The sequence below is a fragment of the Schistocerca gregaria genome, chromosome 3, assembly GCF_023897955.1.
Source record: "Schistocerca gregaria isolate iqSchGreg1 chromosome 3, iqSchGreg1.2, whole genome shotgun sequence".
In the NCBI taxonomy this organism is placed as follows: Eukaryota; Metazoa; Arthropoda; class Insecta; order Orthoptera; family Acrididae; genus Schistocerca; species Schistocerca gregaria.
This window is the reverse complement of record NC_064922.1, coordinates 81,160,866-81,185,041: the sequence shown is the minus strand read 5'-3', so window position 1 is coordinate 81,185,041 and position 24,176 is coordinate 81,160,866. Positions and strand designations below refer to the sequence as shown.

General features: G+C 46.5%; 1 protein-coding gene across 1 annotated transcript in view; it reads right to left on the bottom strand.

The window, feature by feature from the left end:
• LOC126354208 (transient receptor potential-gamma protein) overlaps positions 1 to 24,176 on the bottom strand; it is an 847,751-nt gene that overhangs the window by 331,128 nt on the left and 492,447 nt on the right. The window lies entirely within an intron of this gene.

Here is a 24,176-nt window from a genome sequence, read left to right as displayed (position 1 = left end):
CATCGAACCCATCGTTCTACCATTCCTAGACCGGCAAGGGAACTTGCTGTTCCAACAGGACAATGCACGTCCGCATGTATCCCGTGCCACCCAACGTGCTCTAGAAGGTGTAAGTCAACTACCCTGGCCAGCAAGATCTCCGGATCTGTCCCCCATTGAGCACGTTTGGGACTTGATGAAGCGTCGTCTCACGCGGTCTGCACGTCCAGCACGAACGCTGGTCCAACTGAGGCGCCAGGTGGAAATGGCATAGCAAGCCGTTCCACAGGACTACATCCAGCATCTCTACGATCGTCTCCATGGGAGAATAGCAGCCTGCATTGCTGCGGAAGGTGGATATACACTGTACTAGTGCCGACATTGTGCATGCTCTGTTGCCTGTGTCTATGTGCCTGTGGTTCTGTCAGTGTGATCATGTGATGTATCTGACCCCAGGAATGTGTCAGTAAAGTTTCCCCTTCCTGGGACAATGAATTCACGGTGTTCTTATTTCAATTTCCAGGAGTGTACAATGCGATTGACACTGCGACTGAAACTACTGGTTTACTGTTTCCATTGACAATGTACATTATTTTCACTACGCGTTTCAGAGATTTAACCTCCATCATTAGATAGACTTACAAGAATAACAAAGAAATTTGTACATTGTGTCCACGACTTTGGGATAAATTGTCTCGCAGGGCAATGTGGCCGAGCGGTTTTAGGCGCTACATTCTGGAGCTGCGCGACCGCTACGGTCGCAGGTTCGAATCCTGCCTCGGGCATGGATGTGTGTGGTGATCTTAGGTTAGTTAGGTTTAAGTAGTTCTAAGTTCTAGGGGACTGATGACCTCAGAAGTTAAGTCCCATAGTGCTCAGAGCCATTTGAACCATTTTGAAATTGCCTCACGGGCTGCTTTTCTTCTGCGGTGTTTACATGCAATACCTCATACATTTCGTAAACACTAAAGTGTCTCCGCCTGGTCTTCTGAACGACTTTTCTTTAAATGTGAAGAAACATTAGTTAATGCGGATGAACAGGGCAGACGTTCGTGCAATGTTTCAATACAGCGCTGCTTGACTCAGTCAGCAGCATGTACTGGAACGAGGACATAGTTCTAGAGAAGGCAAACGGCGAAAAAGTACCGTCTCCCAGGCTCTGAACAGTGGCTCCGCTACTAGTTTTCTACATCTAGAGCGCACAGTTTAAAAGCTGGCTCGTTGTGGAACATCAGGACAAAATTTCTACGATTTGGTGTCTGAGGAATGGATAGAGTTTACCTCTGCCTTTGCAACGATTCGGAATCTGATTACGCACGACGGCTCTCCAGTTTTCCAGAGCAGCGACATCAAAGGAATAAATGAGGAGCAGAGGAAAACAGAAAGAGAAACGCGGGCTTTGTGCTCTGCGCTCCGAAATGCTTAGAGGATATTTTATTCAGTAGCGCGGAGACCTCGGCGCAAGTGGAACCACAAACCCGGCTTTTGTTCGCGTCAGATAGCGAAGGAGGGTCGGATTGACTGTAACGATACTCGAGGAAGCCGTCTCAAGTCCTGAAATAGTGCAAGAAATTAAAAAAGAAATCATTAAGCTATCTACACAGTATCATTCGAAAAACTGTATAATGATCGCAGGACCAGTCTAGGAGCTGCTTTCCTCGGTGAATATAATTACAACAACAAAGCGTCAAAGAAAAGATGAAATCTTGAATGTTCTAAACAAAAGCAGATCATTCTAGCAATTCTTCCAGACACTAATAATAGTTATTACTAGCAACATCCACCGTCTTCAACAGCAGAACATATCTGTTTTCACGAAATCATTCACTAGAGTAGTAAAATGATCAGAAAGAGTTCATGTACTTGTTGTGATGAAATGAATGAAGAAAATTTGTGAATGTAGAAGATGAGGTCAGCAAATTTACAGAGACTGCCTACACTAGACTACTGAAACCGGAATTAAATTACAAAGAGAATAAATAAATACTTGGAGGTTTTGTGATGACATTGTAATTCTGACAGGAACAGAAAATGACTAGTAACAGCAGTTCAACTGAATGGATAGTGTCTTGAAAAGTGACACAGAACATAAGTAGCAATACAAATGAAGCAAGGGAGCAAGTAGTCGAATTAATGAAGCGATACTCAGTTAATTAAACTAGGAAATGAAACACTAAAATCACTACACGTGTTTTGCTATTTGGGCAATAAAATAACTGACGAAGGCAGAGAGGATATCAAATCCAGATTGGTAACTAGAGAAATAGCGTTTCCGAATAAGATCAATTCATTAACATCTAACGTAAATATGTGTTAAGAAGTCTTTTCTGAAGTTATTCGCCTAAAGTGTAGTATCGTACGGAAATGAAGCGTGGATGATCAGCAGCTCCGACAAGAAGAGAATAAAAGCTTATCAAATGTGCTGCTACAAGAAATGTTGAAAATAAAATGGGTAAACAAAGCAACTAATGAGAAGTCTTAATTTGGTACTCTGCATCTCGGAGAGATGACAAATATGTTATATTAAGCCGGCCGGTGTGGCTGAGCGGTTGTAGGCGCTACAGACTGGAACCGCGCGACCGGTATGGTCGCAGGTTCGAATTCTGCCTCGGGCATTAATGTTTATGATGTGCTTCGGTTAGTTAAGTTTAGGTAGTTCTAAGTTCTAGGGGACTGATGACCTCAGAAGTAAAGTCCCATAGTGCTCAGAGCCATTTGAACCATATTTGTTATAATAATCAACGTGTATTTGATGCGGGCACGTTCCCAATAAGCCCCCTTCTTTTTAGCGCACGCCAGAGACGATGTTTGGTAATGGTCATCTAATATAATTACATGCTTTATGTATACACACATGTACACAATCTGCGTGACAAGAAAATGAAGCACCGAGAAGGGGAGGGCGAACGAAAGGAGAGTTTACGGGTTGAGAGGGTGTGTGATGTTGTTGCAGTGGTTACAGCATCGAGTGAAGTTTACAACGGACTTGGCAGTGTGAGCCCAGCTTTCGGTACGACTTAGCAGCCCCTCTGGGCAGTACGCATGTTGTGATTCGTTTCCGAAGGGCCTCACCGCTGTTGCAAATGTTCCCTTATATCCTGGGCGCTGGCACTGGGACGGAATTGGCATCGGAACTGGTCCCATGCACGCTCAATCGTGGACACATGTGGAGATCTTCCTGGCCACAGGGGCATCGTGTCGTCTGTTGACGAATACTGCCCTGTTGGAAAACGGCATCACGACACTGTAGTATGATGGGTAATGCACGAGTCATCAGGATGTTCGGCACGTGGCCTTGTCGCATCAGAGTTCCCTCATCACTGCCAGCCGTGACCAGAAGACACGCCTCATGTCTCCCCACACTGTGACGACAGGTGTGGTATCGCTGTGACTCTCCCTAGGTCTCCGACTTTGGTCATCCGAGGTAATACAGAACCACTGTACATTACTGAACAAACTGCTACGCTATTCATCAGTTGTCCGTGCTTCCCAGTCTTGGCACCACTCCGACGGAAGCCATTGGTTCTCTGATGTCAACGGCAGCTTACACATGGAACAGTAATTCTCTGGTCCAATTACTGTTAGTCTCCGACTAGTGGTGCCAGATGACATAGAACGTTGAAGGGAGTTTTACTTGTAGTTTTGGAGGACCTAGAGTGTGCTTGGCGCGTAATACAGCGACACTCTCTCGTGGTGGCCAGGTGTGCCCGACCAGCACCTTGAAGATAAATATGCCTATCCTCATGTTTCCATGTAGGCCACTGTCATGTCCGAAGGCTCTACAAATCTGGATTCTGCACGATTCCACAAGGAGACTCCTTTCAAACTCTGTTATGTGCCCAAAACGCGGTCTCACTCGAGTTTGGGTCATCAGTATTTTATATCGTTTACACATCGACGCACTCTGATAGCCTAGATGCCGGTCAAAGAACTGAAACTATAATCATTTATATACCCGTCGATGGGGGTTATATATGAACGACACTCTTGTACCCAGAGAGAAATGGAGCTCTAATTATTTACACACCGCCGGCTGCTGTGACCGAGCGGTTCTAGGCGCTTCAGCCTGGATTCGCGCTGCTGCTACGGTCGCAGGTCGAATCCTGCCTCGGACATGGATGTGTGTGATATACTTAGGTTAGTTAGGTTTAAGTAGTTCTAAGTCTAGGGGACTGATGACCTCAGATGTTAAGTCCCATAGTGGTCGATTAGTTGCCAATTTTGTACAGTTTTGTTTATTCTACCTTTATGTAGCAATTCTCCAAAGATCACGTTTTACACATACTGCCGGAAAAAGTTCCAACACCCCGAAAGCGTCGTACAAGATGAACGAAAGTTGGTAGGCGTCTTTGTACATCTGAAAGATGATACGTATTTAAATTTCACGCCCGTCACTTAGCAGCGGGGCTAGCAGCACCACTAGGCGGATGAAAACCAGCCTTGCTTCAAACACACGCTGTAGCGACCGTGACCGTAGGTTGCTTTTGAGAGTAAGCGAGAAGCAGTCAGTCGAGAATGTCTCACTATGTGAAACTGGATGTTCCTGAGGCGACACTGCTGAATGACTTGGCAGGACTGTCGCCACTGGCAGCGGTGTTAAGATTGCATATGGTACGTTGTTATTAAGTGTGCTTTGGACGTGGGGATCGCTTGGATACTTGCATGCTAATGAGAAACTTAAGTGTTGCAAATTCAACATGGCCTAGCAAACTGTACTCAGTGCAGAGTGAATTAAGATAAGTTGGGTGGCCAAGTAATACGAACCAAACCGACGTGTTTCCCTGCAGAAGACTACGTTAGAAGCATAGCTGCATCTTGACAAGAGAGAATGACGGTCTCTTGAGTCTAAGAGAAATCACGACTCTTTTTGATGATCTGCTGGCTATTCTCCCGCTGATTGACTCACAGGTTTCTGGCTAGGCATGCCTGCTTATGGCGTAGCGGCCTCCGGACTGGGAACTTCACCTATACAGGGAGCTGGGATGCAGTCAGCATCGGCCTGCTGGGGGACTTTGGCCGACGGTCTGCGTGCTGCCTACGACCTGGCGGGGACAGGCGCGCCCTCGCGGTCTCTTAGCCACCTAGACGTCGGCAGCCTAGTCGGAGTAGAGCAGGCTTGACTACGGCATTGGTTGGTTGTGGTTGGATTGGTTGGTTGGTTGTGGGATTAAAGGGACCAGACTGCTATGACTACGGCATTGCTACATGGCAGACAGACATCTGGTGTTGCTACTGCACCCAAGCGCACGACATGGGGCCACGAGCAAGTGCTGTGGAGCTGCAGGAGGAGCTGGCAGAGCTGCGCTAGTTCATCCCTGGCGGCACAATCGACGTCGTCCGCTGGTCGGCTTCTCGGCATCATGACAGCTGCTGCCCACTATTCAGGGCAATTGACGTCACAGGCGGATTGGGTATTCGGCGTATTCTGTGGTCGGCTGCGGTCGCAAGCACACAGCAAGGTCGTGAGGAGGCTCGTGTGCTGTGTAAGGCTGGTTGTATAAACGCCTGTCAGTACTTCCAATGTCTGACTGTACGCCCCAGCCTAAATCTGCCCTGTCCCTCATCATTTCTCTCACCAATCCTGATGCATAGCGGCCCAGAATATGACAGTTCGTTAAAGCTGGTGCCAGCTTTGTCACAGGTTTTGTCAGGAAGTGTTCGTCCAACGACTAAACGCTACGGTTTGATGAGAGAAGTTATATTTGGATAACTCTTGACACCTAAACACTGTGATTTAGTTTTGAACACTAAGACCGACAGTTATGTAAGAGAAGTGGTTCCTGGCATCTCTCCAGTTCGGCAATATCGGCTCAGCACAAGGCGGTAACGTAGGTCTGACTTTGTTTATGTTCAGTTCAGTATTTGTACTCAGTTATTAGACCCCAATTTGTGGAATACTGCATATAGTATGTTTAAGGTTATGTTTCCAAAGTCATAAGGACATTCTGACTTATTACTGTTCATGGATAACGGCAGACCCAACGACCTACTACCAGTAAGTTGTCAGTTTCCCAGTCTTGCAGGATACAAATTGCTGTGCACTAAAGCTGTACGAACCGCATGTTTTACGAATAGATGTGCTGCTCATTTGGCTCACGATTGTCCATACTGTACATGCTTGAACAAGTAATTTATAAGAATTTTTTCTAGTGTATTAGTGGGTTATTTATTTCTGGTATCAATTAAACTACAGTACGCAAAATGGGAGAAACACGTACTGTGGAGTCTTTTGCTGCTCTAACGGCGGAAATGGGGATGTAAACAGAGAAAGATTTTCGCCAAAACCAGGAGCACGAAGTCCTCTCTCATCGATTTGGAAGCTGGTCAGGTTCAGTCACAGTCTGAACCACAGTTCATCATCATCTTGGGCAGCTTCCAGCCTCTGCATTGAACATAGGCCCCTCCATCGTCTTCTGTCTTGCCACCATCTTTCCGTCTTCACCTTTCGTCTGGACGCATTCCTCTGCTCCTTTCAGCCATCTGTCTCTGGGTCTTCCTCTTGGTCTCTTTCCTCCAAATTTCATCTCATGTATCCTCCTCCTCCATTCTCTTAACGTGTCCATACCATCTCATCCTTGACTTCTCTGTATCCTCCTGTAATGGTTCCACCTTCATTAACTCTCTGATCCTCTCATTTCTTTACCTGTCTATCTTTGTCACTCCAATACTGTTTCTCAAGAATTTCATCTCACTAGCTTCTACTTTGCTTTTCTCTCTTCCTTTCGTAACCCAGTTTTCTGATGGACATAGTATGACTGGTATATAACCTTTTTACTGATTTGGGGTACATCCTTGCTCCATATCAGGCTTCTGGCACTCGTCCGAAATGCTTCTGCTTTTCTGCCCCGGTCGTTTATTTCTCTATTTTTTTCCATCTTCCTGTATCAGGAATCCTAGGTACTTTATGCTCTCCACTCCCCCCAATCGTTCCCCACCAATTGATTTTCCCGTAGTTCCTCTCTCCTTTCTTGTTGTAATAATCATCTCACTCTTACTTATACTAAATTTCATCCCACATTCTTTTACTGTTCGTTCCCATACGTCCAACTGCTCTTGTACTGTCTCCTCCTTATTCCCCCAAACCATCAGATCATCTGCAAGCACCATAGCTTTCATCCTCCTTTCACCAATTACTTGTGCTACTGTACTCATTGTATCATCCATCGCTACAATGATGAGTAATGGTGAAAGTGCACTTCCCTGCCTCAAGCCGTTCCTCTGTTCAATCCAAGCTAATCTCTCTCCTCCCACTTTCACACAGTTCACACTTCCATGATACATTTCCCTTACCCTCCAAATAATCTGTTCTGCTACTCCTCTGTTCTCCAGGGCTTTCCACACTTTGCTTCTACGCACACTATCGTACGATTTTTCAGTGTGCAGGAAGGTCATCAGTAGATCCATTCCATATTCACAGCGCTGTTCCTGTAGTTGTCTTGCAGCAAAAATTAGATCCACCGTGGAATTTCCTGTTCTGAAGCCATGTTGCTCTTCTGTCATACTTCCTTCTAATTTTGCCGCAATTCGTGCTTCCAAAATTTTCTCTAAAATCTTTGCACAATGACTCATCAATGTTACCCCCGATAGTTCTTGCACTCTTTTCTATTTCCCTTCGTAAAGACCGGAACAATCATTTCCTTCTTCCAGTCTTCTGGGATCATCTTCAGTCTTCACACAATTTTCATTACTCGATATAGCCATTGTGTCCCCACCATCTCTACACTTAGCTCATCCAGACCTGGTGACTTCCCGCCCTTCATCTTGTCCAATGCCTCTTCCACTTGTCCCAATGTAAGGTCTTTTTCTATTTGCTGTTTCACATCTTTTTTTCTTCTCGGCTTGTTCCTCCTCATCCTGGTCTCCATTTGGGTTCAGCAGTTCTTCAAACTACTCCTTCCACATATTGAGTTCCCCCAGAGTGAAGTTAGTCTGTTGTAGCCACTCGAAGTATTAGAGGAAGAAAACTCCGGTAACTTATCACTATATTCCAATACACTGTATGCCAACAGCACACAGTACACCAATTTATAGGAAACTGTGTTATATAGTGAGGAGTGAATTGAACAGCAACTACGAGACGGGAGCATAGAGCCTGATGTAGTGCACAAACACTGAGTGTACGTAAAAGCCACAACGTATCAACAACTCGAACTCTGATTCTACTGGATTCAAAACTCAAGTGCACCCCCTAACACATGAAAACCGTCCAGATGCGAGAGAGGAAGGCTAGGTTAATGTACGTTATTTATTTTGGTCGGGAAACTGACGCAAATATCGATCCAAATTACGTAATTAGTCGCAAAGATCAGTCATAATTACACAACTATATGTATAGCGCCACACCAGGGCGGCATAAAATAGCAATAAAGCTCAAAAACCTAACGATACCATACAACTGGTGTTATCCTGCTGGGAAAAAATTTCGCAATATCCCTCGAAACATCAACAGAAACACTCAAACACTACCCTACACCTTCAAGCTAGGAAGAAAAAGGCTGACGTTTAAGGTACTATCTTTATTTTTTTGGTGGGAAATACGTTCAACAGACTAGATGCTGGTGTTGGACAGAGAGGAGTTTAAAAAGTATATTACCTGCAAGCATACAGCGCTGTTTGGCGTCAGAGTTCACTACACACGCCTAGTAAAAATCACCCTAAGACCCAACTAACCGAAGCCAATACACGCTATCACAGGAGATGGAAAAAATGAGCAAGGAAATGCAGTTCGAAAGGAAGAATTGGCTGCTACAGCTCGGGGCCCCCTGCGCGCCGCGCACTAACTTACGAAAGAACCGCGACGGTGAGGAGATGTGCGTTCATCCGTGACATCCATAGCACTGCGGACTGGCGCTTAGGTTGATGCCGTGTTCCTTGCTTTCGGGAAGTCATTTGATACCTTCCCGCATTGCCGCAATGAGAGCTCACCGAGGATTAGACAAGATTTGCGACTGGATTATGCACTTCCTTGCAGACAGAACTCAACACATCATTCTTAACGGAACAAAATCGACAGATGTGTGATTTCCGGAGTACCCCAAGAAAGTGGGACAGCACCGTTACTGTTTACAATGTGTATAAATAATTCAGTAGAAGTGTCTGAAGTTCTTTAAGACTATTTGCAGACGATGCGATTGTCTATAAGAAAACAGCAGCAACAGAATACAGTATCGATTTAGAAAATGAGCTGCAGAGGATTGATGAGTGGTGCAGGCTATGGCAGTTGACCCAGAACGTAAATAAATGTAACGCATTGCTCATACTTAAGAATGGCATCACTGTACAACTACGCTACTGATGCCTCACTGTTGGAAACAGTAATTATTATAAAATATGTAGGAGTAACTACAATCCAGAGCGACCCAAGTGGAATGACCATATAAAACAGGTAGTAAGAATAGCGGTTTACAGACTGAAATTCATAGGAAGACTCTTAAGGAAATGTAACTCATCCAAGAAAGAAGTGTTCGACCGATTCTTGAGTATTGTTCATTAATATGGTAAGCTTACCAGGTAGGACTGACAGAAGAAATAGAGAACGGTCAACGAACAGCGGCGTGTTTCGTCATGGCACCGTTTAGCCGGCGCGAGAGCGGTGCAAACATGTTCAACAAACCCAATTGACAGACGTTCCAGCAGAGGCGTTATGCGTCACGGAGAGGTTTACTATTGAAATTTTGGGGGTACTTTCTGGGAAGAGTCGGACATACTTCTCGCCTAATGATAACGACGAGAAAATTCGAGGAATTAGCGACAATACAGGGGCTTGTCGACAGTCGTCCTCCCGCACTCAATTCGTGAGTGGAACAGGTCGAGGGGGGGGGGGGGGTTAGTAAGCTGCAGGTACTACAAGTACCCTAAGCCACATCCTATGGCTTCCAGTGTATGATGTAGATGTAGACATCAGTTTGGATTGCGGAGAAATGAAGGAACACGCGAAGCAATACCGACTCTACGAGTTCTCTTAGAAGATAGGTTAAGGAAAGGCATACATACCTTTATCGCAGATTTCGAGAAAATTTTTGAAGATGTTGACTGGAATACTTTCTTTGAAAATCTGAAGGTAGCAGGGGTAAAACACAGGGAGCGATAGGTTATTTACGACTTGTGCAGGAATCGGGAGGCATTACAACAGCGAGGGGCATGAAAGAGAAGCAATGATTAAGCAGCTAGTGGGATAGGATTGTAACCTATCCCACATATCATTGACTCTGTACGCTGAGCAAGCAGTAAAGGAAAACTAAGAAAAATTTGGAGTAAGGATTGATGTCAAGAGACAATAAATAAAAACTTTAATGTTTCCTGGTGGCGTTGTAATTCTGTGAGAGAGAGCAAAGGGCTCTGAAGAGCAGTTGAACGGAATGGGCAGCGTCTTAAACGGAGGATATAAGATGAACATCAACAAAAGTAAAATGAGGAAAATGGAATGTAGTCGTATTAAATCGTGTGATGCTAAGGGTAGTAGATTAGAAAACGAGACACTAAAAGTGGTAGGTGAGTCATTTTTATTTTGGCAGCAAAATAACTTGTTATGGCAGAAGTAGAGAGCACGTAAAATGTAAATTGGTGTTCGTGAAGAAGAGAAATTTGTCAATATTGGATTTAAGTGTCGGGAAGTCTTTTCAGAAGGTACTTGTTTGGAGTGTAGCCTTGTACGTACGTGCAACATGAATGATAAACAGTTAACACAAGAAGAGAACAGAGGCTTTTGAAATTTGGTGCTCTGGAAGAATGTTGAAGATGAGATAGGTAGATGGCGCAACTTATTACGAGGTAGTCAGGAGAAATAGGGAGACAAGAAATTTAAGGCAAAACCTGACTAAATGACGGGATCGGTTGTCTTATGCCTTTCCTTATCACGGCTTTTATGAAGATGTTAATAAATACAATACACTAAACATTATTTCGGTTTATTTCCAGTGTAGGTAACACAAAGAAAAAAACCTAGTTTCCATAGGTAAATCCGAACTGAGGGCCCTTCGACTACTGATCTGTACCATTTTCAGTGTGCCAACCGAGGCCCAGGAACAATGCTAACATAAATGCCTCGTGCCACGCCCGTAATATATATGACAGAGAGAAGGGAGGGGGGGGGGGGGGAGTGAGAGAGAGAGAGAGAGAGAGAGAGAGAGAGATATGGTCACTACTAACCTACTTGAAAAACTGAAAACTAATAAGGATGTAAGCATCGCGCCTGTACACACTTTATACATATAAATATTTAACGTGGGCAACTTCCTGACGAAGTAGAAAGATTCAGTAAAAAGAAAACATCATTTGAAAATTCGGACAAGTTAGCTCCGCTGAAAGCTATCTGCAGATATCTACATACGACTTAAAAGTGATATGATAATAAAATAGAAGTAAATGCCTTCCGACAAAAATATCTAGCACTTTTCAAAATAGTGCTAGAAGATCTTTGTTGCGAAGAACTGTCAGACACCAAATATCAGAGTTTTCTTGGGCGTATTTTACGGGTACTGAGTCGAAGTTGGAATGCCTAAGTGGAGTGTCAGTCAGTTCGGAGATCGGAGGAAGGTGAAGGAGCGCATCACCTCTAATATGAAAGTGCTAAGTAGGGCGTTGTGTATTCAAAGCCAGCCTTCGGATTGTGGGCAACTCCTTAGGAAGTAACGACTGGATTCATGTTAGAGGAATTGAGAACACCGTTGTCGAGAACATACCGGATCTATTACACTTTTGAAAGCGAGAACTCCTTCGACTGATAGTATTGGACGTGAGACAGAAGAGAAATGTGACGACAGACAGTACTACACTGTTAGAAATAGATTTTCTCTTTGTACAAACATAAAACACCATGAACACCTGTTTCCGACAAGAAAACACGCTGAGCACTAATGTGGATACCCGACGGCACTCGCTTTAGACAGTGGGCCCCGATCGCTTAGCCAGTACGAGTTTCGATCTCGTCTGGCGGGGCACACACGCGGCTGGCTATAAAGGGCCTGCGTCCCTTGTGGCAACGCTACGCATTGTGTGTTCAGGAGTGGCGCGCGGCCCGCGGCCCGCTAAACCCCGAGCATTCCGAACAATGGGCCAGTCGACATGAAAGGGGACCGCAACAAGCAAACCACTTCTGCTGTACGACTCGTCTCTGCTGAGGCGGACACAATACAGCAAGCACGTCTACACAGGATACAGTCCTCTAGGAGGTACCCTTTTAGTTTTCAGTGACATTCGTGTTCTAAATACTCAGAGAATTAAATAGGTACACTGCACTTGCACGGGAATCTTTCCTAACAATTCAAAAGTTTCATTAAAGAAAAACGTCTCGTATGGTGAAACATTCTCATCAGGGCACGCTTCGAAACCTTTATGTTCCGCCCGGTTGCCGTAAATCACTCCAACATTGAGCCAGTTTCTACCTCGTTACAAATCAGGTATCAGAAAACCTACGTTAGATTCCGAACGTCGAAGACCGCGTGGACCGTCTGTTTGACGAACAAGTCCGGAGCTGCATTTTACTGTGAATCTGTTGGCTTCACTTTTCAACACAAAGGAAAGTGCGCTCTGCTATCCCAGCGAGGGGGGGGGGGGGGGGGGCGAGACATTGCGAAGTCACACAGCCGATTATTGCATAACGCTTTCAGCACGCAAGGAGAAGAAACTGAAGGCTCATGAACGTATGATCGCTATTACAATAACTGTTATTGTGAAGTATTACTACAGACAGTAAATTACCCGTAGATCTTGCCGAAAGCCCACAAGCAATTCCTGTATTGTTTTGGAAGCCTTGCCCTGGGTGTCCGTGTGTTCGCATCCGACTAGGCCGTTCGGTCCGTGACGGGAGGAAGAGCAGAGAAGCAAACGGACAACACACAAAACGTCCTGAATAACCCGAAGCGGGCTGCGTTGGGGGGGCTCGGCAACAAGCTGGACAGGTGAGTGCGGCGCGGCCCGTCTGTGAGCTGCAGGTCGTCGGCGTCCGAAACAAGTTCTGACATCACTCGTCACTTCAACAGCCACAAGAAGACTAAATGTTGTAAGGGCAAGATTCTGGTGAGTGGTCAACTTGGCTTTAAGCGAGGAAAATCCAGCAGAGTTTGTATACAGGGTGGTCCATTGCTCGTGACCGGGTCAAATATCTCATAAAATAAGCGTCAAACGAAAAAAATACATAGAACGAAACTTGTCTAGCTTGAAGGGGGAAACCAGATGGCGCTGTCGTTGGCCCGCTAGATGGCGCTGCCATGGGTCAAACAGGTATCAAGTGCGTTTTCTTTAAATACGATCCCCCATTTTTTATTACATAATCGAGTAGTACGTAAAGAAATATGTATGTTTTAGTTGGACCACTTTTTTCGCTTTGTGATAGATTGCGCTGTAATAGTCACAAACATACTGTTCACAATATTAGACTAACAGTTGGTAACAGGTAGGTTTTTTAAATTAAAATACACAATGTAGGTACGTTTCAACATTTTATTTCGGTTGTTCCAATGTGATACATGTACCTTTGTGAACTTACAATTTCTGAGAACGCATGCTGTTACAGTGTGATTACCTGTAAATACCACATTAATGCAGTAAATGCTCAACATGATGTCCGTCAACCTCAATGCATTTGGCCATACGTGTAACGACATTCCTCTCAACAGCGAGTAGTTCGCCTGCCGTAATGTCCGCACATGCATTGACAACGTGCTGACGCATGTTGTCAGGCGTTGTCGGTGGGTCACGATAGCAAATATCCTTCAACTTTCCCCACAGAAAGAAACCCTGGGACGTCAGATCTGGTGAACGTGCGAGCCATGGTATGGTGCTTCGACGAGCAATCCACCTGTCATGAAATATGCTATTCAATACCGCTTCAACAGCACGCGAGCTATGTGCCGGACATCCACACATTGGAAGTAACTCGCCATTCTCTCATGCGGTGAAACATCTTGTAGTAACATCGGTAGAACATTACGTAGAAAATCAGCATACATTGCACCATTTAGATTGCCATCGATAAAATGGGGGCCAATTATCCTTCCTCCCATAATGCCGCACCACACATTAACCCGCCAAGGTCGCTGATGTTCCACTTGTAGCAGCCATCGTGGATTTTCCGTTGCCCAATAGTGCATACATATTACGCCGGTTTACGTTACCGCTGTTGGTGAATGACGCTTCGTCGCTAAATAGAGCGCGTGGAAAAAATCTGTCATCGTCCCGTTATTTCTCTTGTGCCCAGTGGCAGAACTGTACACGACGTTCAAAGTCCTCGCCATGCAATTCCTGGTGCACAGAAATATGGTACGGTTGCTATCGATGTTGATGTAGTATTCTCAACACCGACGTTTTTGAGATTCCAGATTCTCGCGCAATTTCTCCGCTGCTCATATGCGGATTAGCCGCGACAGCAGCTAAAACACCTACTTGGGCATCATCATTTGTTGCAGGTCGTGGTTGACGTTTCACATGTGGCTGAACACCTCCTGTCTCCTTAAATAACGTAACTATCCGGTGTACGGTCCAGACATTTGGATGATGTCGTCCAGGATACCGAGCAGCATACATAGCAGATGCCCGTTGAGCATTTTGATCACAATAGCCATACATCAACACGATATCGACCTTTTCCGCAATTGGTAAACGGTCCATTTTAACACGGTTAATGTATCACGAAGCAAATACCGTCTGCATTGGCGGAATGTTACGTGATACCACGTACTTATACGTTTGTGATTATTACAGTTCCATCCATCACAAAGCGAAAGAAGTGGTTCAACTAAAACATTAATATTTCCTTACGTACTATACGAATACGTAGTAAAACTGGGGTTCCTATTTCAAAAAAACGCAGTTGATATTCGTTTGACCTGTGTCAGCGCCATCTAGAGGGCTAAACATAGCGCCATCTGGTTTCCGCCTTCAAGCTAGACGAGTTTCGTTCTTTGTAGTTTTTTCGCTTGAAGCTTATTCCGTGAGATATTTGGCGCGATCACTATCAATGGACTACCCTGTATTCTGTATGACCCAATTAATTCTAAATTCCTATATTGCAAGCTTCATAGGTGAGTGGTTACTACATCTGTATCATACTCCACAAGCCACCTAATGGTGTGTGGCAGAGGATACTTTTTGTGCAACTAACTGATCCCGCCAACCTCGTTCCACTCGCGAATAGCGCGCGGGAAGCGGTAACCCTCTGTAATGGTAATTTTAATTTTAACAATCAACAGCCTCAGTTGCAGCGTTTACCTAGAATTTACGTAGATTTCAAAATGTTCAAATGTGTGTGAAGTCTTATTAGACTTAACTGCTAAGATCATCATCAGTCCCTAAGCTTAGACACTGCTTAACCTAAATTATCCTAAGGACAAACACACACACCCATGCCCGAGAGAGGACTCGAACCTCCACCGGGACCAGCCGCACAGTCCATGACTGCAGCGCCTTAGACCGCTCGGCTAATCACGCGCGGCACGTAGGTTTCAGTCGGGATAACCCAACCTTCTTCAGAATCACAGTAACTACTGTTTGTCCATAGTGGATATCGTCAGGCTAAAACTACGAATCCATAAATTATCGCCAGACTATAAAACTTACCTGGAACTGCTTCGGCCCCACGTCGCGACCGTGATGCGCCTGCCACGAGTGCTGTACTGGAACTGAGTCGATATAACTGTGAGATAAACATTGAGGTGAAAATAGCCATGGGATACCTCTAACATCCTGTCGGACTTACTCTTCTACCCGTCAAACTCGATGTGTCATGGGCTCAACATTGAGCCATGCTGCCTCTATAGCCATCCACAACTGCGAAAGTGTTCCGCTCCAGGATTTTGTGCACGAACTGACCTCTCGATTATGTCCCATAAATGTTCCGTGGGGCTCGCGCTGGGCAACCTGCGTGGCTTAATCTTTGCCTCGCACTGTCAAGAGTGTTTTTCAAACAGTTGTGGCCCAGTGACATGGCACAGTGTCATCCATAAAAATTCCATCGTTATTTGGGAACACAAAGTCCATGAATGGCTGCAAATGGTATCCACGTAGCCAAACAACCATTTCCAGTTAGCGATCGGTTCAGTTGGACCAGTGGACCTAGTAAACACAGCCCATACTATAATGGAGCCACCACCAACTCGCACAGTGCCCCATTCACAACTTACGTTCATTGTTTCGTGGGGTCTACGATGCACTCGAACCCTACCATCAGCACTTACTAACTAGAGTTGGGACTCATCTGACCGGGCCACGGTTTTCCAGCCGTCTGGGGTCCAAACGGTGCGGTCACGACTCCACGACAGGCGCTGCAGTTGATAACATGCTGTTAGCAACGCCACTCCTGTAGGTGGTTTGCTGCCACAGCCCATTAACGCCAAATTTCGTCGCACTGACCAGCCGGATACTTTCGTCGTGCGTTTTATATTGATTTCTATGGTTATTTCTCGCAATATTGCTCGTCTGTTAGCACTGACAACTCTACGCAAATGCCGCTGCTGTAGGTCGGTAAGTGAAGGCTGTTGCCGCTGCGTTGTCCGTGGTGAGACGTGGTGCCAGATTTTGTATTCTCCGCACACTGTTGATGCTCTGGATCCTGGAATATTGAATTCCCTAACGATTTCGGAAAGGGAATGTCCCGTAGCTCCAACTACCATTCCGAGTACAAATTTTGGTAATTCCCGTCGTGCGGACAGAATCACGTCGGAAACCTAATATGGGCGACTTGAGCCACCGCACTACCCTTTTATAGACCTTGTGTACGCGAAACTGCTGCCGTATGTGTACGTGCATGGCCTGTGACTTGTCACCTCAGTGTACGGATGCGTCGCATTGGATCCGGTGACGTGGCATGAACAGGGCCTACGACATTAATTACAGGCTCCAGGATGACGGATAAAGGCAGCCTAGAGCTCTCGATAGTAAACGAATGGCAGCGTGGGTGGGGCAGCGAATTTGGTAAAACTACCACAGTTGTGCGATACTCACTGGTATCAGCTGAGGACTATAGTAAAAAAAAAACAACAACTACATGAATGGCCGTAGCCTGTTGCCACAAAACCTGTCGTAAACTGCCCACCAACACTACAAGTATAACTCTCAACTAGTCAGGGGTCCCGAGCACAAGATATCACTTTGTCGACTTGTAGCAGACGTTAGGGAACAAATTCCCACCAGATATGTGTACCTTCTTCTAAGACACCTAGGACCACGTCCATCGTGGACGTAACTGCAAAGAGGGTTTCGAAAATAGTGCTTCTTCATGACCTCTTGCAAATGACTAATCTTAGTTGTTTAAATGTTATCAGCAGGGAATCGGTTGTGTTGTACACTGTTGTATAATTACTGTGTAGAATTAGAATAGGGGAAATGAAGACTCGAGCAGTGGTACACATGTAACAGATGCTGAATACAGAGTAGGTAAGATTTAATGTACTTAGGTCAGGAGGCACGAAGAGAGATTGGGAAAACTATAATTATTTCCGAATCAACGATAAAAACCTGAATAGTACGGAATTAAAAATAAAAAAATTAAAAAATAACATTCTTTTAGTTGGTTGTGGGCATCGTTTTCGTCTCATTTTCATTGATTTCATTTCCCTGTCTCATTATGCTATGTTAAAAGTTTAGTTTTTTTGCAAATGACTTTCTGATTACAGTTTGAAGGATTAATGGCTGGCAGTGTATACTGCCGTGTTGAGCACGGAGCTGACGATACCTGTGAGAGAGTGCCTCAGGCAGGTGGCGCCGCTGAAGGGTTGGTTGGTTGATTGGGGTTGGAGGGACCAAACGGCAAGGTCATCAGTCCCTTGTTTCAAATGTGGTCTGGCATCTGAGAAAAGTCAGACCGATAAAAAGGAAAAGGCTAAAAAACGCAAAAGTGCAGTCGTGTCGTCAATGGCAAAAACAAAATGAGGGAAGTCAGCAAGAGAGCAACCCCAAGGCTACGCTAGAGGCAGGAAATATCCCACCTCTGAAGCAGCAGAGGCAAGACCACCTGCTATTTAAAAGCGTTCAACCGCTAGAATGTAGAAGTGCGTATGGGAAAAGGAGACTAACCAATTCTAAAAAGTGATAAGAACAGAGTAAAAGGGAAAGAAAAGAGGATCTTCGCCAGGGAAGGGAGTTGGGAATCTCCAAACACAGCTTACAGTGGGAGACACCCCAACGCTCACCGCCCTGCCCCAACACCAAAATGCGATTAAAAACCTTAAAACAGAATAAAAACCACTTTTATGGAGGAAACTGAGAGCCAATTCGACCATCCGGGAATCGTCAGCCAACATTAAAGGTAAAGTGCGGGGAAGTCTATACTTAGTGCGCAGAGCCAAGAGAAGGTGGCATTCCACCAAAATGCGGGCTACTGACTGGAAGGCTCCACAACCACAAAGTGTGGGTGGCTCATTGCGCCAAAGAAAATCATGGGTCAGCCTGGTATGGCCGATGCGGAGACGACACAGGGTGGTTGACGCCTTTCGGGAGAGGAAGAACTCCATGGAACTGGTGTCACTTTAATTGCACGAAGTTTTTCAGACAGGGAGGTAGCCTCCCAAGAGTTGACCCATGATTGTGCGAAGTGGGATTTCATGTGACGCCGTAAATCCGCTGCAGGAGGGGTTACAGAGAGGGGGTGGGGGTGGGGGTAAGTGACTGCTCCCACATCCAAATGATCAGCAAGCTCATTACCTGGGATACCCACATGGCCAGGGACCCAAAGGAAGTCAACGGAAGAAGCAGCGCGGTGAAGATCAGCGAGATGGTCATGTATGGCCGAGACCAAGGGATGGCGGGAGAAACACCTGTCAATAGCCAGAAGGCTACTCATTGAGTCCATACATTACAAAACGCGGTTGAGTTTAATAATGGTAAGGGCCTGGAAAATTGCAATCAATTCCGCATTAAACACCCCACATTGAGGTAGCAGGAGATGATTTTCCGTGCCAACAGAGGACGTGAAGGCATATCCCACATGATCAGCAGATTTAGAGTCATCGGTGTAAAAAGCAACAGCATCCCGAAACTCTCATAAAATTCGGTGGAAAAAACAACGGAACACCATCAGGGGAATGGAATCTTTCGGACCTCGACGGAGATCGATGAGATTTCGGGGCCGAGGAATTGACTAAAAGGGGGGGGGGTGTTGAGGAAGGAGCGTGGAAGACAGGACAAAGAAGGAAACTGAAAATCACGGCGAAGAGAGGCAAGGTGGAGCCCAACCGGTAACCCTGTCTGAGGGCGGGAATCAGGTGGGTGACGTCCATGGTCTGGGAACAGGATAGAATAGGGAGTATGAGTGGGAGAGAAATCGACAGCGATTGCATAAGAAACCAGAAGCTGGGACCGCCAAACAGAAAGTGGGGGATCCCAGCTTCAACCAGGAGACTATCAACAGGGGTAGTAGGGAAGGCACCAGTGGCCAAACGGATATGATGATGGTGAACAAGATCCAGGAGATGAAGTGTGGAAGGAGCAGCCGAACCATAAACTTGACCATAGTCCAAGCGAGACAGCACTAAAACCCGATAAAGGCAAAGAAGGATGGAGGGGTCCGCACCCAAAGAGGTGTGCGAAAGGAAGCGAAGGACATCGAGTTTACGGAAACATCCTACCTTCAGAAGTCTTGACATGAGGCAGCAAGTAAGCTTGTTGTCGAAAAGAAGACGCAGGAAACGAAACTGTGGAACCACAGGTAATCATCGTGCATCGACATAAGAGCTCCTGATCTAGATGGATCGTAGTACGGCGGCAGAAGTGGACCACCCACGATTTTAAAGGAGAGAATTGAAACCCGTGTGCGAGGGTCCATGCAGAGGAAGGCCGTATAGCTCCCTGGACCTGCCGGTCTGCAGAGGCCATCAAAGAGGAACTAACCCAAATGCAGAGATAATCCAAATACAGAGCAGGGTGACCAAAGGATCGACAGAGGCCACAAGTCCATAGACAGCAATGAGGAAAAGAAGGACACTCAAGACAGAACCCTGTGGGATGCCCGTCTCCTGGGTCCGTGGAGAACCAAAAACAGTTCCAACCTGAACCCTGAGCAACCGATGGAACAGGAACTGGCGGATACAAATCGGGAGTGGGCCCTGAAGACCCCACTAATAAAGTGTAAGTAAGATGTGATGGCGCTAAGCCGTGTCATAGGCCTTGCGAGGATCGAAAAATACTGCAACCAAATGGCGGCGCTGAGAAAAAGCCTGCCGAACTGCGGATTCCAAGCGAAGCAAATGATTGATGGAAGACCTTCCCTCTGGGAATCCACACTGGTAAAAGGACAATAGATCCCGAGATTCGAGGACACATTGAGCCAACGGACTACCATCTGTTCAAGTAACTTGCAAACAACATTTGTCAGACTAATTGGCTTATAGCTTTCGATAAACAGGGGGTTCTTACCAGGCTTAAGGACAGGAACCACGATGCTATCCCTCCACTGAGAAGGGAAGTCACCCTGGAGCCAAATACGGTTAAACACCTGGAGCACTGAGATGTCGAAACAGTTGGTTATGAATAGAGTCTCGGCCAGGGGCCACATCATGAGAAGAAGAAAATGCAGAAAGAAGTTCCCATTCAGTAAAAGGTACGTTTTAAGATTCTGACTGATGAGGGGTAAAACATAAGGCGGAAGCTTCGGCCAGCTGTTTCTGGTGAAGGAAAGCAGCCGGATAGGCGGCTGATGCTGTTGCAAAATGGGTCGCAAGATTTTCCGCGAGAAACAGTGGGTCCATGCAAAGGCCATCCGGGATGTGGAGGCGCGGGAGGGTGGACTGCCGATGGCAACCTTGGAGAGAGCGAAGTGCAACCCGTACACGTGACAGGTGACAGGTGACAAGTGACAGTAGAACTGAGGGAAGAAACAAAGCTTTCGCAACACATCTGTTTGCTCTGTTTGATTAAGTAACGGGCTTTAGCGCGAAGGTGTTTAAAGGCAATAATGTTGGCAACGGATGGGTGCCTCTTAAGGTGTTGCAAAGCTCGACGGCGATCACGGATGACAATGGAAATGGCCGTACTCCACCACGGGACTTGCCGGCGACGAAATGGTCCAGATGAGAGCGGTACAGCAAGGCTAGCAGCGCGAAAAATCGCGGCAGACACGTCACGTAGGACGTCATCAATACAACCCGACAGAGAGGGAGAAAACATGACCTGTGCAGTATATAGAGGCCAATCGGCGCGTTGGAAAGACCGACGAGGTAACCCGTCCATCGGAGAGTGGGAAGGGAGTGAGGGAATCAACGGGAAATGGTCACTATCAGAAAAGTCATCGTGTGGCGACCAGTGAAATGAAGGGAGGAGGGAGGGAGAAGAAAGAGAAAGATCAATGGCCGAAAGGTACCATGACTGGCACTGAAATTAGTAGGGAAGCCATCATTAACAAGGCACAAGTCGTCTGCAAGAAACTGGTCCATGAGAAGACCTCGTCTAGATGGAAATGTACTGCCGCACAAGAGATGATGAGCATTAATATCCCCAAGAAGGAGGAAGGCAGGAGGAAGTTGCTGAAGTAGGGCAGCTAAGGCAGCAGGTGTAAGAGTCCTGTCAGAAGGGAGATAAAGATTGCAAACCGCGACCTCAGAGTCCAGGTGGACCCTAACAGCAACCGCTTCCAATGTAGTTTCAAGAGGAATCCACATGCTAGCAATGTCCATATGGACCAACGTACAAATGCCACCAGAGGCCTGCAGGGGACCGATCCGATTTCGACAGAAAACGTAGAAACCACAGAGGGTCGGTGAGCGATCATGAGTAAAATGAGATTTGGCCTGGAAGCTGCCGGGAAGCGGTATCCCGGGAGGGGTGCCCTTGACCGGCAGACGCCGAAGAAGTGGGACACTTCTGTGGCCTTGGAGGGGGAGTGGCACCCGGAGGAGAGGGTGTGGGAGCCGCAGGGGGAGGGGAGGAGCAGAGGGGTTCGGGATTGAGGTAGGGAAGGGGGAGGAATGGGTGAAGATGTAACTAAAGCATAACTAGATGGCATGGACATAGGGTGAAGACTTGCGTACTTCTTACAAGCACAGCTTAGGTTAAATGATCAAAGGACTTATACTACTGTATCTTCTGTTCCTTCTTATAAACTGGACAACTGGTGAACGTGGAGAATGATTGCCGTGACAATTAACACACACAGTAGGGGGAACACAGGAACTCCCCTCATGGGGTGGACGTCCACAGTCACCACAGAGAGAGGGCTGCAAACAGCAGGAAGACATGTGTCCAAAACGTAAGCACTTAAAACGCGTAGGTGGTGGGATGTACGGCTTCACCTCACATCGATAAACCTTCAAAGGCCAGGATAAATGCACCAGTATCAACACGATTGTCCTTCAGACCCTTCTGAACACGTCGAACAAAGTGGACATCCCACTGTCCGAAATTGTCCCGAAGTTCCTCATCAGTTTGAAGGATGAGGTCCCTGTGAAAAATCACACCTTGAACCATATTTAGAGACTGGTGGGGGGTGATGGACACAGGAAATGTATCAGGATGGTTACAGGTACGAAGGGCCGCAAACTGGGCAGCTGAAGCAGTTTTGATCGACAACGAATCCGACCGCATATTGCTCAGAGAGTCCACTTCGCCGAACTTGTCTTCAACGTGTTCCCAAAAAATAAAGGCTTGGTGTCGGTGAAAGTATCCCCATCAGACCTGGTAGTGGGGGAAACGAGATAGTGGGGGAAAGGTTTCGCCCCTAGCCGACGGGCCTGACCCTCCTCCTAGGGGGTAGCCACGGAAGGGAAGGCAGTAGGGGCAAGAAAAGCAGCACTATAAAAATCAGTTCCACACGGAGACACAGCAGCAGAAGAATGGCCAGAGTTCTGGACCTGTATGCGTTTCATTTGCATAGCGTCCGCCCTGATACCACCCACTCTGATCAGGGGCTCTCCCCACGGGCGCCACCCAGCGACAGCAATGGCCCTCTGGCACAGTGGCCATTGCCGGGAGTTCTGATGCTCCACGACGACGAGCAACCACTCCTAGGCTTACATGAGGAGGTCACAGCTCATGTATCAGAAGCGTGATCCCCGTGTGTTCAGGGGGCGACCCCACCACACGGGCTGGCCGCCATGTATCAGACAACGATGTGAAGGGAAAAGTGGAATGAACTAGGAGGGCACACGTCGGAGACACTAGGTAAGGTGCTCTTCCCCAAATGGCTCACACTATGGAACAGAAATTTAGTAATGGAGGTCAAAGGGAATGCCCAAAGGATGAGGTGATTAGCAATTTGAAAACCAACATAAGCAGGAGGATACCGGGACCAACATAAACAAGGACACCAAGAGAGGAAGAGGAGAGGGCTAAGGGGAAGGACCAAGGAGAGGAAAGGAGGGGAAGGGCTTGTGGAGACGCGAGTGTTTGAAGCTGCCGCCATTACGTCGTGGTGCTCACCAGGGCACCTTCCGCCTCTTTCGCATCAGTGTATTTTTCAAGGGAACAAATTGGAAATCGTTCTATAAACTTCTCGAGCTTCTGTAAATATTTACTGACATGTTTGCTAATGTTCTAGAATACTATCAAATGTTCAAGAGTACAACTTTGAAACGGCACATACCGCAGTGATCCGCCGTCTGTCAAAATAGTCTTTGCCGGTGAGTTGTGAAACGCAGTAAAGATAGTTATGGGAGCAACTCATCGAAAAACTGTATCCGATTACAGGGATACATAAACAAAGATTGATTGTGTGATGAGCAAACAGTTACAGCAACATAAAACCGAACAAGTGCGAATGGGAGTCTGACTGTGAGGGTACACAGAGGCTGCTGACAACCCCCTGAGGCCCAGTGGCCTGGTGCCAGTGCTACTGGGCGCCACTTCTGGGACTTGCAAGTACCTGACCTGCCCCAGTTATGTGAGTGGGGAAACGGACTCCACTTTTACGTGGAATACGAACCACGTGTTGTTTCCAGCCAAGTCTCACTTCGTTGATAGGTGAAACCTAGGTTACAATGAAGACTGAAAAATCTGTGGTCCGATCGATAATCGATCCCGCGACCTCTAGGGATACAGGCATGCACGTTATCGCTAAACCACCAGGCACGTCATGTACGTAGACAGTTCATCTATTAGACACAAAGGACACAAGGGAATTACAGGCATTGGTTGCGTGCGGGCGTTGATTGCAGTCAGTGGGGGAATATGTCTAATTTCTTTGTGTCTTAATTCATAACGCTTTCTGGATCGAAGAATGATGTTTGTTCTTTCGGACATATCTGAAAGAAGAACACCATATATGCATATAATGA